The sequence below is a fragment of the Arvicanthis niloticus genome, chromosome 19 (assembly GCF_011762505.2).
Source record: "Arvicanthis niloticus isolate mArvNil1 chromosome 19, mArvNil1.pat.X, whole genome shotgun sequence".
Classification (NCBI taxonomy): domain Eukaryota; kingdom Metazoa; phylum Chordata; class Mammalia; order Rodentia; family Muridae; genus Arvicanthis; species Arvicanthis niloticus.
This window is the reverse complement of record NC_047676.1, coordinates 51,798,421-51,810,640: the sequence shown is the minus strand read 5'-3', so window position 1 is coordinate 51,810,640 and position 12,220 is coordinate 51,798,421. Positions and strand designations below refer to the sequence as shown.

Here is a 12,220-nt window from a genome sequence, read left to right as displayed (position 1 = left end):
CTGGGTGTCTCAGCTGGTCCTCAGTAAACCCTGGAATCCTAAAAATGTAAGCTCCAATGCCAGTGAAGGAATAGATGAGTTAGCAAGGTAAGGGCAAGCTGTCAAAGAGCACAAGCTTCCTTCCTCCAAGTCCTTCCATAGGCTTCCAGAAGAAGGTGTGGCTGAGATTAAAGGTGTGTGTCTTCCCACCTCAAGAACTGGAGCAGAAGTGAATCCTCCTACTTCAATTTAAGCCAAAACAAGCAAACAAACAAAACAAAAACAAACAAAAACACTCCCCCCACCAAAAAAAAAAAAAAAAACCCCAAAGCCTGTAATTGATGTGCCTTCCACTTTTGGATTTTAGTTAATTCCATATGTAATCAAGTTGACAGCCAAGACTAGCCATCACATATGATGCCCATTAACACTGTTTCTAAAATGATTACGTCCCCTAAACACAGACTCTGCACCTGATAACAGGAGCGTCCTGTCACCCTCGTGCCCCTGGCCTCTGATAACTATATTTTATCTTTCAACTTAGCTCATTCATTTTTAATTGCTGTATTACATTTCTACAATAACTACCTTGCATATGATCTACTTCTTTGGTGGGCTAAGAAAATACACTTATTTTCTATTAGTGTCATAACTCATAACCATAACTTTAGTAGTTTAGATGACATATATTATTATTCTATAGTTCTGCAGCTTCAAATTCTGGCTCAGTTCTTTCTAGGCTAATGTCAAGATATTAGTGTCCATATATTCTTTTGAAGCTCTGGGAAAGAATTCCATTTCTGCTCATTTTATTTTTCTTAACTAGAAAATTTTCCTTTATTGAAAATAGACTTTTTTCTCACATAATATATCCTGATTATGGTTTTCTCTTCCAGTTTTTTTCCACTTCCCTTTCATCCTGGATCCATTCCCTTTCTGTCTCTCATTACAAAACAAATAGGCTTCTAAGGGAATATAATAAATATAATATAATTAATGTAATATAATATATAAAATAGAAACTAACACATCAGAATTGAACAAAACAACAGAAAGAAAAGTGCCCAAGAGAAGACACAAGAAACAGAGACCCACATGTTCCCACACTTAGGAATCCTATAAAAATGCTAAATATAATATATATATACTAATATATACTCAGAAGATCTGGTGCAAGCCCATGTAGGCCCTGTGCGTGCTGCCTCAGGCTCTGTGAGTTCACATGAGCACTGATCATGGTGATTTATTGACTCTTGTTTTCTTGGTGTCCACCATCGCCTCTTGCTCTTAAAACTCTTTCTGCCTCCTCTTCCTCAGAGTTCCCTGAACCCCGAGAGAAGAGATTTGATGGAGACATCCTGTTTAGGGCTGCGTGTTACAAGGTTTTCACTCTCTGAATAATGTCTGGCTCTGGTTCTTGTATTGCTCCCATATGCTGCAGGAGAAAGCTTCTTTGACCAAGGCTTCAGTCTATGAGTATAGCAGAATATCACTAGGAGTCTTTTTATTGCCATATTGTTGTTGTTTTAGAACAGTTGTATTGAATTTTACTCTAGGTCTTTGAGCTATCTAGTCTTAGGTTCTTGGTCTGCTAAGAAGTGCTGGGTATGGGTTCTATCTTGTGAAGTGGGCCTTAAGTTAAGTCAGATATTGGTTGGTTGCTCCCACCAGCTTTGTACTCAAATTGCTCTAACGGAGTTGCAGTCAGGACACCATTGTAAGTCAAACAATTTGTGGTTGGCTTGGTGCTTACATTTCCCTTTTGGTAGCATGCAAAGTACCTTCCTGTACTTTCTCAGCATCTTATGGAATTGTTTCTAAAATCAACCACATCCTCGAACACACAACAAATCTTACCGGATACAAGAAAACTGAATTAGCCTTACATCATGGATTAAAGCTGGATATCAACACAACAGAAAGTTTACAGATTTATGAAAACTGAACAACTCACTACTAATTAAACTCAACTGAATTAAAAATTGGTAAAGATAGAAATTAAAGACTTTCTAGAACTGAATAAAAGTAAATACACAACACACCCAAACTTATGAAACAAATGAAGGTGGCTCTAACGAGCAACAAAGTGCCTAAGTGCCTACCTAAAACAACTGGAGAGACCTCATACTGGTCATACCCGACACCACCAGAACAAAAAGAAGAAATCGTGCCCAGAAGAAGTAGGCAAAAAAAAAAAATCAAACTCAGGGATGAAAGCAATAAAATAGAAACAACAAGAAAATAATATGAATAATTAATTTAGCAAAGTTATTTCTTTGGACAAAATCAATAAAATTGACAAACCCTTAGCCAAATTAACTAAAAAGTGGAGAAAGAATATGTAAATTAATACTGTTAGAGTTAAAAGGTGTGTGAGAAGGTAGGGGTGTGTGTGTGTGTAACAACCAACACAGAGGAAATCCAGAAAAACCTTTACTTAACCAGATTAGAAAATTTTTAAAAAGTAGATAATTTTGAACTGGTTAGTGGTGTCACATACCTTTTAGGCAGAGGCAGGTAGGTCTCTGTGAGTTTGAGGCCATCCTGGTCTTCAGAGTAAGCTTCAGGACAGCCAAAGCTAAAAAGAGAAACCTTCTCTCAAAAACAAAAAACAAAAGAAGGAAGAAAAAATAATTTTCTCAATATATACCACTTATCAAAGCCAAATCAAGACTAAATAAGCAACTTAAAAAGACCCAGATGAAATGGAAGCAGTAATTAAAATTTTCCCAACAAATAAATATATACATATATAAAGTTATTCTGAATGAAATCACAAATAACAAGGGAGACAGAGCCTCAAGTGGCTATCTCTTGTCACTAAATGAAACTTCTAGTATCAGGATTAGTTACATCTAATTGAGATGTTGGTCAAAAGAGTCCCATGAGAATCCTCAAACAACCAAAGCTGTTGCCAAAGCTGTAGGTTGTTCTCTACAAACTGACATCAAGACGCCATTGCTGAAGGCGACACCAACATTAGTCATCGAACATGGAGAAGTCAAGCTGGTGTCTACATAGAGTCTTCACCCTTTCTGGTCCTTTCTACCAGCCACAGGCAGTTCACATCTCTTGGCCTCCCACCTCCATTGTCAAAGGCAAGAGTTTGGTACCATGCTGACTCTGCTCCCATTGTTAGATCTCTCTAACTCTTGTTTTGTTTCCCTTGTTTATTTTTGGCAACTTGTATGATTACACTGGGCATTCTCAGTTCATCTTCCTATGTTGCTGTCTTTCTTCCATCTGTAAATACATTTCTCCTTTGCTATGTGGTAATTTACAAGTCTAGGGATTAGGATGTAAGCATCTTCAGAGGAGCCATTAGTTTCCCAATTGGTTACTAGAACAACCCAATAGTTGAAACATACCTTTTTCTTCAGGCTCATATCTGCGAGTTCTCCAGGCAGTACATCTGCAGTGGAACTCTCTGTCCCTTCTTTGATTTTGAAGGTCTTTTTTGGAGTCAGATCTGTTCTTTATTTTTGGAACAACCACTAACAAGATGGATCCCAGAGAGCTCAGGTTCACTCCTACTGCAAGGGAATGGAGGCAATGACTCTGCCTTTCAGGTCAGGTTCTGGGTTTGTTCCCTTCCATGGTTCGACTTTGGAAGTTTTATGGTCCTGATAAGTGAGAGGAAGGCTAGAAGGTCCCACAGCAGAATAGGGAGGGATTTAAAGCAATGTTCTCTAAGTTGTGTGCTAAAAGAAGAGCTGCCTCTGTTCGTGGAGAAAGGTTGGCTGGTCCTATAATTAAGGCCCTGTCATATATGACAGATGTTCATTTGGGTATTTTCCCCTTTAGAGTTGATTCTTGTAATTTCTTTAAAACCCAAAGCGCATTCTTTGACAATTGTGAGAGGGTGGAAATATTCATCTTTTTGAGAAAATGTTTATTTTGAAGTAAAAAGAGAAAGAAGGTAACAAGTCATATTTTGCAAAAAGTGAAATTGTTAGCTTAATGATAATTTGAGGTTTAAAAATGTGCTAAGGATCATTTGCCTGTATGTCCTTGGAGCAGGCAAAGTGATCCCCTACTTTACTTGCCTGTGATTGGGTTGTACATGGTTATGACAATTTAATTGTTCGCAGTTAATGAGGGCTGTTTAAAATAATATTCTTTGCAGGTTCCATAGATATGCTAAGATAGATTTAGGTGAAAAATTGTTTAGTATCATCAGCCACTCACTGAGGGGAAAATTGGGATAGGAAATATAATACTCAGAATAAAGGAAATTTTTTACTTTCATAGATTTACGTGGGAGAGGTCTTTGGCTTAGAAGTGAGTTTAGCAGTTTAGTGAAAGAACTGGGTGAGATATCAGATGGTCACTTAGCAGGCTAATCCCATTGTTCCACCTGCTTTGGATTTAATGGTTTAAGGAAGATACTGAATTGGATATAAGATGCAGTTTGATCTCCTGTACAGGGGCATCATCTGTCTTCTAAGAGGGCTCTTTCTCAGTGTGCCTCAGCTTATTTCATAATTATAGTATCTGGTTCTAATGGCATTTTCAAAGGGAAATAAAATCATTCCTAAGCAATGGCCAGATGAAGTGCCAGCGTTCTGACATCCCGACTTTTAAGAGCCCATCAATGGAATAGTGTAATTTTTAATGAGTTTTATTCTCTTACAAATGCCCTAAGATGGGTCAGCAAGATGGCATGGTGGGTTAAGGCACTTGCCACCAAGCCTGAGGACCTAGCTTTGATCCTCAGGACCTATATGGTAGAAGCAGAGAATCTACTCCCACAAGCTGTCTTTTGACCACTACATGAACACACACACACACACACACACACACACACATACACACACACACACACACCATTAAATGTAACAAAAATAAATAATGGTCAAGCAAATGATTCACTCTTTATACTTTTCTTGGCTTCATGGTAGTTCATGAGCATAAGACAATGGTCATTGGAACCGGGGATAACAATGACTGGGGATGAAATGCCCTCTGTTCATTTTACACTGTCAAAATGAGTTTCTATGACTTATTTCTGCTGCAGATTGTTCTTGGTATTATTTAATGTAACTAGGCTTTATCACAAAAATAACATTGTGTGTGGGAGAGGACAAAAGGAACATAGTGTAATATGTCCTGGGTTCTGCATGGCCACAGGAATGGCCTTGACTAGGGGCATGGCTGTCTTCTGGGGACAGGATAAAAGTAGAGTGCTGTGCTGAGTTATGGGATTGTAATGAGGGTGTTTTGAGAACAGAGTGTGAGAACCATTGCTTTTAGGAGGGCGGGTTATCCCACTGTGTCATGAACAACTCCATCCTATAAACTATCTTTTTTCTCCTACTGGGGAAAGTATCATGGTATCACTTCATAAATGTGACCTTAGTCATTATCATAATATATTTTCCTGGAATCTGCAAAGGGCCAAAATACTTCAAAGGGACTTGTGGCTATTGATGTAACATCATTAAATCTATGAGAAACATGAAGACATAATACTGGCACTTCAGACTATTTTGGGCAAAAGAATGTAAATAGACAATGTTTCAAACAGAAACATCCCCAACCTTCAGATATCAAAATAATAACTTTGCAACGGGCGGTATATCTGCAGGTTCTAGCCACAAAAAACCTCCAGTGGAATCACAAAGCATAGTGATGGGATACAGGCTTAAAATAACAGTTTCAACTATTTTTAGAATTCTTTTCCTCCAAAGGAGGTCAAAGTAATGAAGATGTTTGATCATTTTCTCCAGTCTGCTTCTCCTAGAGAAGGAAGTATAGGAAGGACTGGGCTGGAGAAGGATGGGAAAGAAGTCACTGCATGACCTAGTGTGTCTTGTCTGTTGTGTGTGGGACAAGGCACAGTGGGTAAGCACACAGACACTGAGTCAACACCCCCAGCACTTCCTAGCCTTAGGTGACTAACCTTTTTCTCTGTGCCATTCCCCTAATATTCTGTGCTAATCACAGGACCTCAATATCCTTTGGGGGTTGATTGGTTCCAGGACCCTCTTGATAACACAAGCCATAGATGTCCACGTTCTTATAAAAATACTATCATAATTGTGTATAGCCTTTCATTCCTTCTGAACCTTTGAACCCTCCCCAGATCACTAAACTCATACAATGTGATATAAGTCAGAAGTTGTCACGCTGTGTTATTTACTGCTCTTGTTCAATATGGACACATTTCTTTTTAAAAATATGTTTAATCTGTGAGTGCTTGAATCTTCATATGTGGTACCCACCAGTATGATGGATCCACTGAGAGAGAGGCACAGAATAGGCATTCAAATGCCACAGTTACAAACCAAGTCTTTAGATAAAAGTATAATTGTCAGCATAAACAACACATGATGGAGAGGACATGGTTTCTACAGCAAATGAAGGAAGAAAGGATTTCAGGCTTCAGTGAAGGAAACCCTCAAGTAGGAAGTAGGGCATGACCAGAGAAATGCAGACAGTTGGAAAGACCCACCTAAGTCTTTCCCATCCAACTAGGATGGTTGAATAAAAGAATATGTACTGTAAATATCTGGTTCTGCCTTTCAACAGGGATCAAGTGTCTGGAGTCTGATCAGGGGAAAGGAGCTGAAAAGAAAGTCTTCTGTGGAGTCAGTCTAACATGAGAGGACTACTTAAACAAGGTAACTGATCCCAAGGAGTTTTCTGGTGCTCGTAGTAAGGGAAAAGACCCAAGGCTTAGCCTGGAGTGCTAGAAAGGTCTTAATAAAAACAATGTTAGGGCTAGGGAAAAGGCTCAGGTGGGAAAGTGCTTGCTATGAATGCAGAAAAGCCTGAGTTTGGATGCCCAGCACCCATGTAAAAAGCTGGCTGTGGCACTGTAATCCTAATGCTGGTGAGACCGAGACAGGGGGAACCCCAAAATTTGCTAGCTGGCCAGTCTAACTGTATTGGTGAGCTCCAGGTGCAACAAAAGACCTGTCATAAAAAATAAGGTGGAGAACAATAGGGGATGGATGACACCTGGTCCGTATTTATAGCTTCCACATAAATAGGCATATTTGTATACATGCATTCACACACATGTGCACACACACATACAAATGTGAACACAAGCATACTCCTTCACACACACTGGTATATTGTATTAAAAAGAATACTCTTACAGAGACCATTACTACTCCTCACAAAGCAGCATTTGACACCTTCTTATGCTAGAGATATTTAGAAGAAAACTTTGAAAGTATCTCTTCAATATGCTTAAGGTTCTTGCAACCTAGATGAGGACTAGGGGGTAGGAGGACTTATCTAAAAGACACTGAGTATGTGGCCTCTTGTTCAGTAAATAGCAAGTAATATAGACAGAGTAAGATACTGAAGGTCAGGAGGGATTCCTCGGGCCACGGTGATGATTTTAAAGAAGGTTGACTTGATGTTTTGTTTTATTCTAAATCAAGATAGTTCTATTTTTAGAGAGGAAAAACACCCAGCAGTTGGTTAAAATGGAGAACAAACAAAAAATAAAATTTGACACTGTTATTCATATTTTTTGCTTGTGTGCAAAATTCCATGAACCCAAGATGTGAATGAGGAAAGACAGTTTTAGTAATAACAACCAACATTTGTCAAACACTCAGATACTGTGGTGCTACCGTGTATCAGCTCTCTTCATCCTTAGTTAAATAGATATATCATTACTATCTTTGGTTTGCAGATGGGCAAGAAGAAGAACAGAAAGATTATTTTACTCCCTCAGAGGATTAGTCTTCTTGTTAGCATAATCATGATTCTGAGACTAGGTTCTGACCTGCTATGAGGATGGTGGTGGAAAAGATGATTGATGATGGTGGTGGTGGTTGTGATGGTGATGAGGATGATGATGGTGATGATGTGGTGATGGTGATGATGATGACAATGATTATAGTGATGGTGGTGGTGATGATGATGACATCACTATTTCCACTACTGTGTAGGGACTGACAACCTTGTTCTTGGGAGGCTTTACTCGTTAGTCTCCTTTAGCTAAAGTTAAGATGAAGGTATTTGTATTGGGAGTATTGAGCCATACTGTCCCAGTTTCAAGCCTGTGTGCTGCTTGGGTACTCAAATAGTCTCCACGCTAATGCCTGCAGCATTGGTTCAAGCCATTGGACCACTACCTCACCCAGGAGCCCCTCCATGGTGGTCAGAGAGCTAAGCAGTCAAAAGTATTGGAAATTTCAAGTCTGCTTAGATCTGTGCTTGCTTTGTGCCCTGTGTCACTGTTAAAAGGGTCATCAGCCCTCTCTAACTGAAACATTTCCAGAGCAGGTTACTAGATCTGAGTAGATTTTCTAGCTTTCTACCCATGAGTTCCCCTGTCTATATAATCACAGTTGTCATGGCACCTACCTTATGCACTTAGTATTCATTAATCAGGGTTTTTGAAAATCCTCAAGCCTTCATGGGGATATGAGGAACTGGAGTCAAGCCTCAACTTAGAAATGATAAATGATATCTAAGAACAAATGATAACATGATTACAGAACAAGACTGACACATAGTATTTCATAAGTATACCACAATGCCACTCAACCGTAACACAAGCTTCTTCATCAATTAGAAAGCAGAGCAAAGAGGAAGAATGGCAGGATGGTAAGGAGAGGCCCCACAGCCTCGATCTGAGTTTTGTAAAACTGTCCAGTGTAGCCATCAGGTATGTCTGAGGAACACTTGCCTGAATACTTTTAAAGCTTTGAATTTTACGATACCATGAATCTAGAAACCCTAGAAGTCCTTTTTTTCCCTCGCCATCTCTTCCAGATCTTCTTCTCTTTCTTCTCTTCCTCTTCTTCCTCCTCTTCTTTCAACTTCTTTCCCAGCTCCTCTTTTTAAATAAAAGCTCCCTAGATAATCGCTAGGTGCTTGAGAGCTTGATTTCCTTCTACCCACAGACTGAGGAAAAACATCCTACCAAGATCCAAGTGGGATTGCTGCCAGACAAGAGGCAGCCTGAGCACTGAGACCAGAAAATGACCTCGATATCAGGCCTTTCAGGTACCAATTAACCAGAAAAGTAGTGATGAGCTTACCTTTATAGCTAGTGTTGAGTCAAGAATATTTATCTTCTTGAAATCTAAATGAATCTGATTCCAAAACTGTGGAGACCCAGAAAAGAGATTCAAAGTACTTAGTAACTGCAGAGTAATGGCAGTTAAAAACTAAAAACTTAGAAGTCCCTCTTCTAATAACAATCATTAAAAGCATCAACAATGTCTTTCATGAAACTAAAAGCCAAACAAAACCCTGACATAGCACACATGCAGAAAAGCAATAAGAAGAGACAAAGACCTTAGGAGTCTGGAAAGGATGAAATAGGGTATGATTGACAGCTACATGAAACTTACTGAGTTTCCCTGGATCCACCCCCATTCATTCTTCCTGATCAGAAAATTAGACTTTCCCATCTCCTTTTTTTTTTCAGGAAACTATTGTAGGATGTACTGACCAAAATAGGAGATAAACTATGGAAGAGGAAGACAGATTTTTTTTTTTTTTTTTTTTTTTTGGAAACAGGCACTCACACAGGAAGGAGGTGAAGGGAAATCCCAGGCTGATGACGCAGGGAAGTCCCCAAAGAGCAGCTGTGCAACAAGCATGAAGAAGAAGCAGCCCAGAGTGGAGCCACACATGGGGTTTCAGAAAAAAATCTACTGAGACTCAACAGTCCCTAATGAGTTTGAAGATGAGAAAAGGTTAACAGTGATTATATATAGCCAATGAAAGGTTATATAGATCTCTAACTTGATCAAATAAAACATTAATAATGATTAACTTCATGAAAAACTAAACATTAAGTTATGCAAGATACTAAAATGAGTTGCCATCAGGGAAGCACTAAATACATATTTGACCCAACTTAAGATTACAATATTGAAATAATATGAGAGTTAAAGTGTTCATCTACAATAATATATACCAGATTATACTAAAACTGCAAAGCAAGAGATATAAATACTGGAAATTCTTTAGAACTATATAGTAAATACACAAAGATGCACATTGAAGAACTGAAAGTGAATGCCTCTAAAGACTGGAACAGTGAGTGGTGTGTGTGTGTGTGTGTGTACTTGGTAGTTGTTAGTTTTATTTTTCCAGAGTCTAAACTCTAATGTTTTATTATAAACTTTCTTGAAGCAGAATGCCATAATGTTAAGTGTGTTGACTCCAAATAAAACTAAACAAGAGTTCACATTTGAAATGCTCTGGGAGCTTAGGGAGTTTCTCCTGGTCTGCATGACGTCAGCACAGGAGAGTGACAAGGACAGGACTCAGCTCATGAGTCCTGCTAATCAAAATGGCTAATTGGTGCCCAGTTAAGTGAGCACGTCTTGTAAGCCCTTAGTTATAAGCCTGGCTCTTGGGCATTAGTGTCTCACTTTTATAATTATGTCTGTGTATTACTTTGGTAAGGAAAAAAAATAAAAGGAAGCAGGGAGAGTAAACAGAGCTTCGTGACTACTGCATGGGAAGAGGTGTCCTAGCAAGAACCTGATGTTTCATCCTGGCTTTGTGATCACTAAAGGGCACCGAGTGAGTGGTGATGCTGCTTATGAAGATGCTGAGAAGAAATGAAGAATGCTGTGCGCGTGTGCGTGTGCGTGTGTGTGTGTGTTTAAGGGAGGTAAGACTGATGTGTCTAATTAATGTTCTTATTAAAAACAGATGTGTTGCACCAGTACTTTTTAGGTCTCTAACAGAGCAAATCCTCTTTTTAGCCGTGTATGTGGAAAAAGAAGGGCAGTGAGATTTTCTCCTCACAGCGCAGGCCTTGATGTGGGCCTCTTTTTGTCTTTGGGCGAGGGGCCAGGAGGCTGAAAATGGCAGGGTTTCCTGCAGTTCTTCCCCCGCCTCATCTGGATGAGGAAAATGACTATTCCAGTCAGAAGACAGGCTGCAACCACTTGGGTTGTCCTCACTGCTGCTGAATCAAAATTGCTCATTGGTACCAGCTCATGCTAGGTGTAATTGGCTAAAAACCAGCCTAGTTGATACAGCTGGAATATGATTTTGTTTCTCCTGGAGAAGGTCGCCTACAGGGTTTCTATTAGGAGTAACTAGCCTCTGCTGACTCACTCAGCATGAACACTTTCCAGGCCTGCACCCCAGTCCTCCTGGGAGCCACTGAACCCCAGCTAACTGGAGCCCAGTTTCTCTGACTCACTACCTTTTGGAAAAAGTTTACTGATGTCCCCAAAATGTCACCACATTCAGAAAACTATATCCTGAACTGACCACTGGAGTGTACCTGTGTTCTCTCCTTTGTCTTAGAACCTTCCAGTCTTTCTCCCGTTCCACCCCTTTGCAATCACTTAGCCTGGCTCACAATTTTTTTTGTCTACTTACCTCTGATGTAAATGAATATAGTCTAAATGCTTGCATCACTCCCAAGTTCACACTGAATTTGAATCCCCGCTGTGGCAGTATTAAGAGGTGGAATCATCGATCGGTAAGGGGGCAATTAGGTCCTTAGGGCCCACACTTGTGAATGGGCAGGGATTTGTAAAAGAAGCTCATGGAAGCTCTTTTTCCAGTTCTAGCCCACCAAGACTGAGAGCAGGCACTGTGTAGGAGAGAGAGAGAATTTTTCAAACACCAGACCTGCCTTCGCTTTGATCTTGGCCTTGTAGCTTCCAGATTTGTGAGTAAAACTTTGGTGTTTTCCATGTTGCTCATTCTGTGGTGTTTGGTTAGAGCCATCCAAATGGACTACCACAAGCTAGTGGGTGATTCCATAGGTCTTCTGTAAGCGAGCAAGAGGTTGGGAATTTTTAAGCTTAACCAATGTTTGGAAAGGTTGGAGGAATATCTGAATTTGGACAGGAGAACCAACTTGTCAAGCTCAGAGATGAAGCAGCATGGAGTCTGTGGAGACTATGGCATCCAGGGCAGCTAAAGTCCTGGGAAGGATGGCAAAGGCTTGACTGTTCACCCGGTGACCTCTGTGAGTCACTTGAGTCACTTGTGTTTGGTCTTTCTGGTTTCTTTGTTTTTAAGTGATGATGATGATCCTGTAGGAGGCTGAGGTGAGGTTGTGGATTGCTTCTGAGAAAAGAAATGAGGGCCTCCGGCTTTGAAGTTGTTTAGATGAGAGACAGAGAGACAGACAGAGGGACACAGAGAAAGAGAGAGACAGAGATAGAAACAGACAGAGACAGAGGGACAGAGACAGAGAGACAGCATGAGACAGGCAGAGGGACAGAGACAGAGAGATAGAGAGAGACAGAGACAAACAGACAGACACCGAGAAAGACAGAAACAG

General features: G+C 40.0%; 1 long non-coding RNA gene across 2 annotated transcripts in view; it reads left to right on the top strand.

Moving 5' to 3' along the window:
* Window positions 1-9,670, top strand: part of LOC143435102 (uncharacterized) — a 50,819-nt gene extending 41,149 nt beyond the window's left edge. Inside the window, exons 5-7 of one of the 2 annotated variants that reach the window (XR_013105103.1) lie at window positions 6,511-6,602; window positions 8,853-8,955; window positions 9,475-9,670. This is a non-coding gene — a long non-coding RNA (uncharacterized LOC143435102). The remainder of the gene's footprint in view (window positions 1-6,510; window positions 6,603-8,852; window positions 8,956-9,474) is intronic. The other variant, XR_013105102.1, reaches the window with a different exon arrangement.
* The last annotated feature ends 2,550 nt before the right edge of the window (window positions 9,671-12,220 follow it).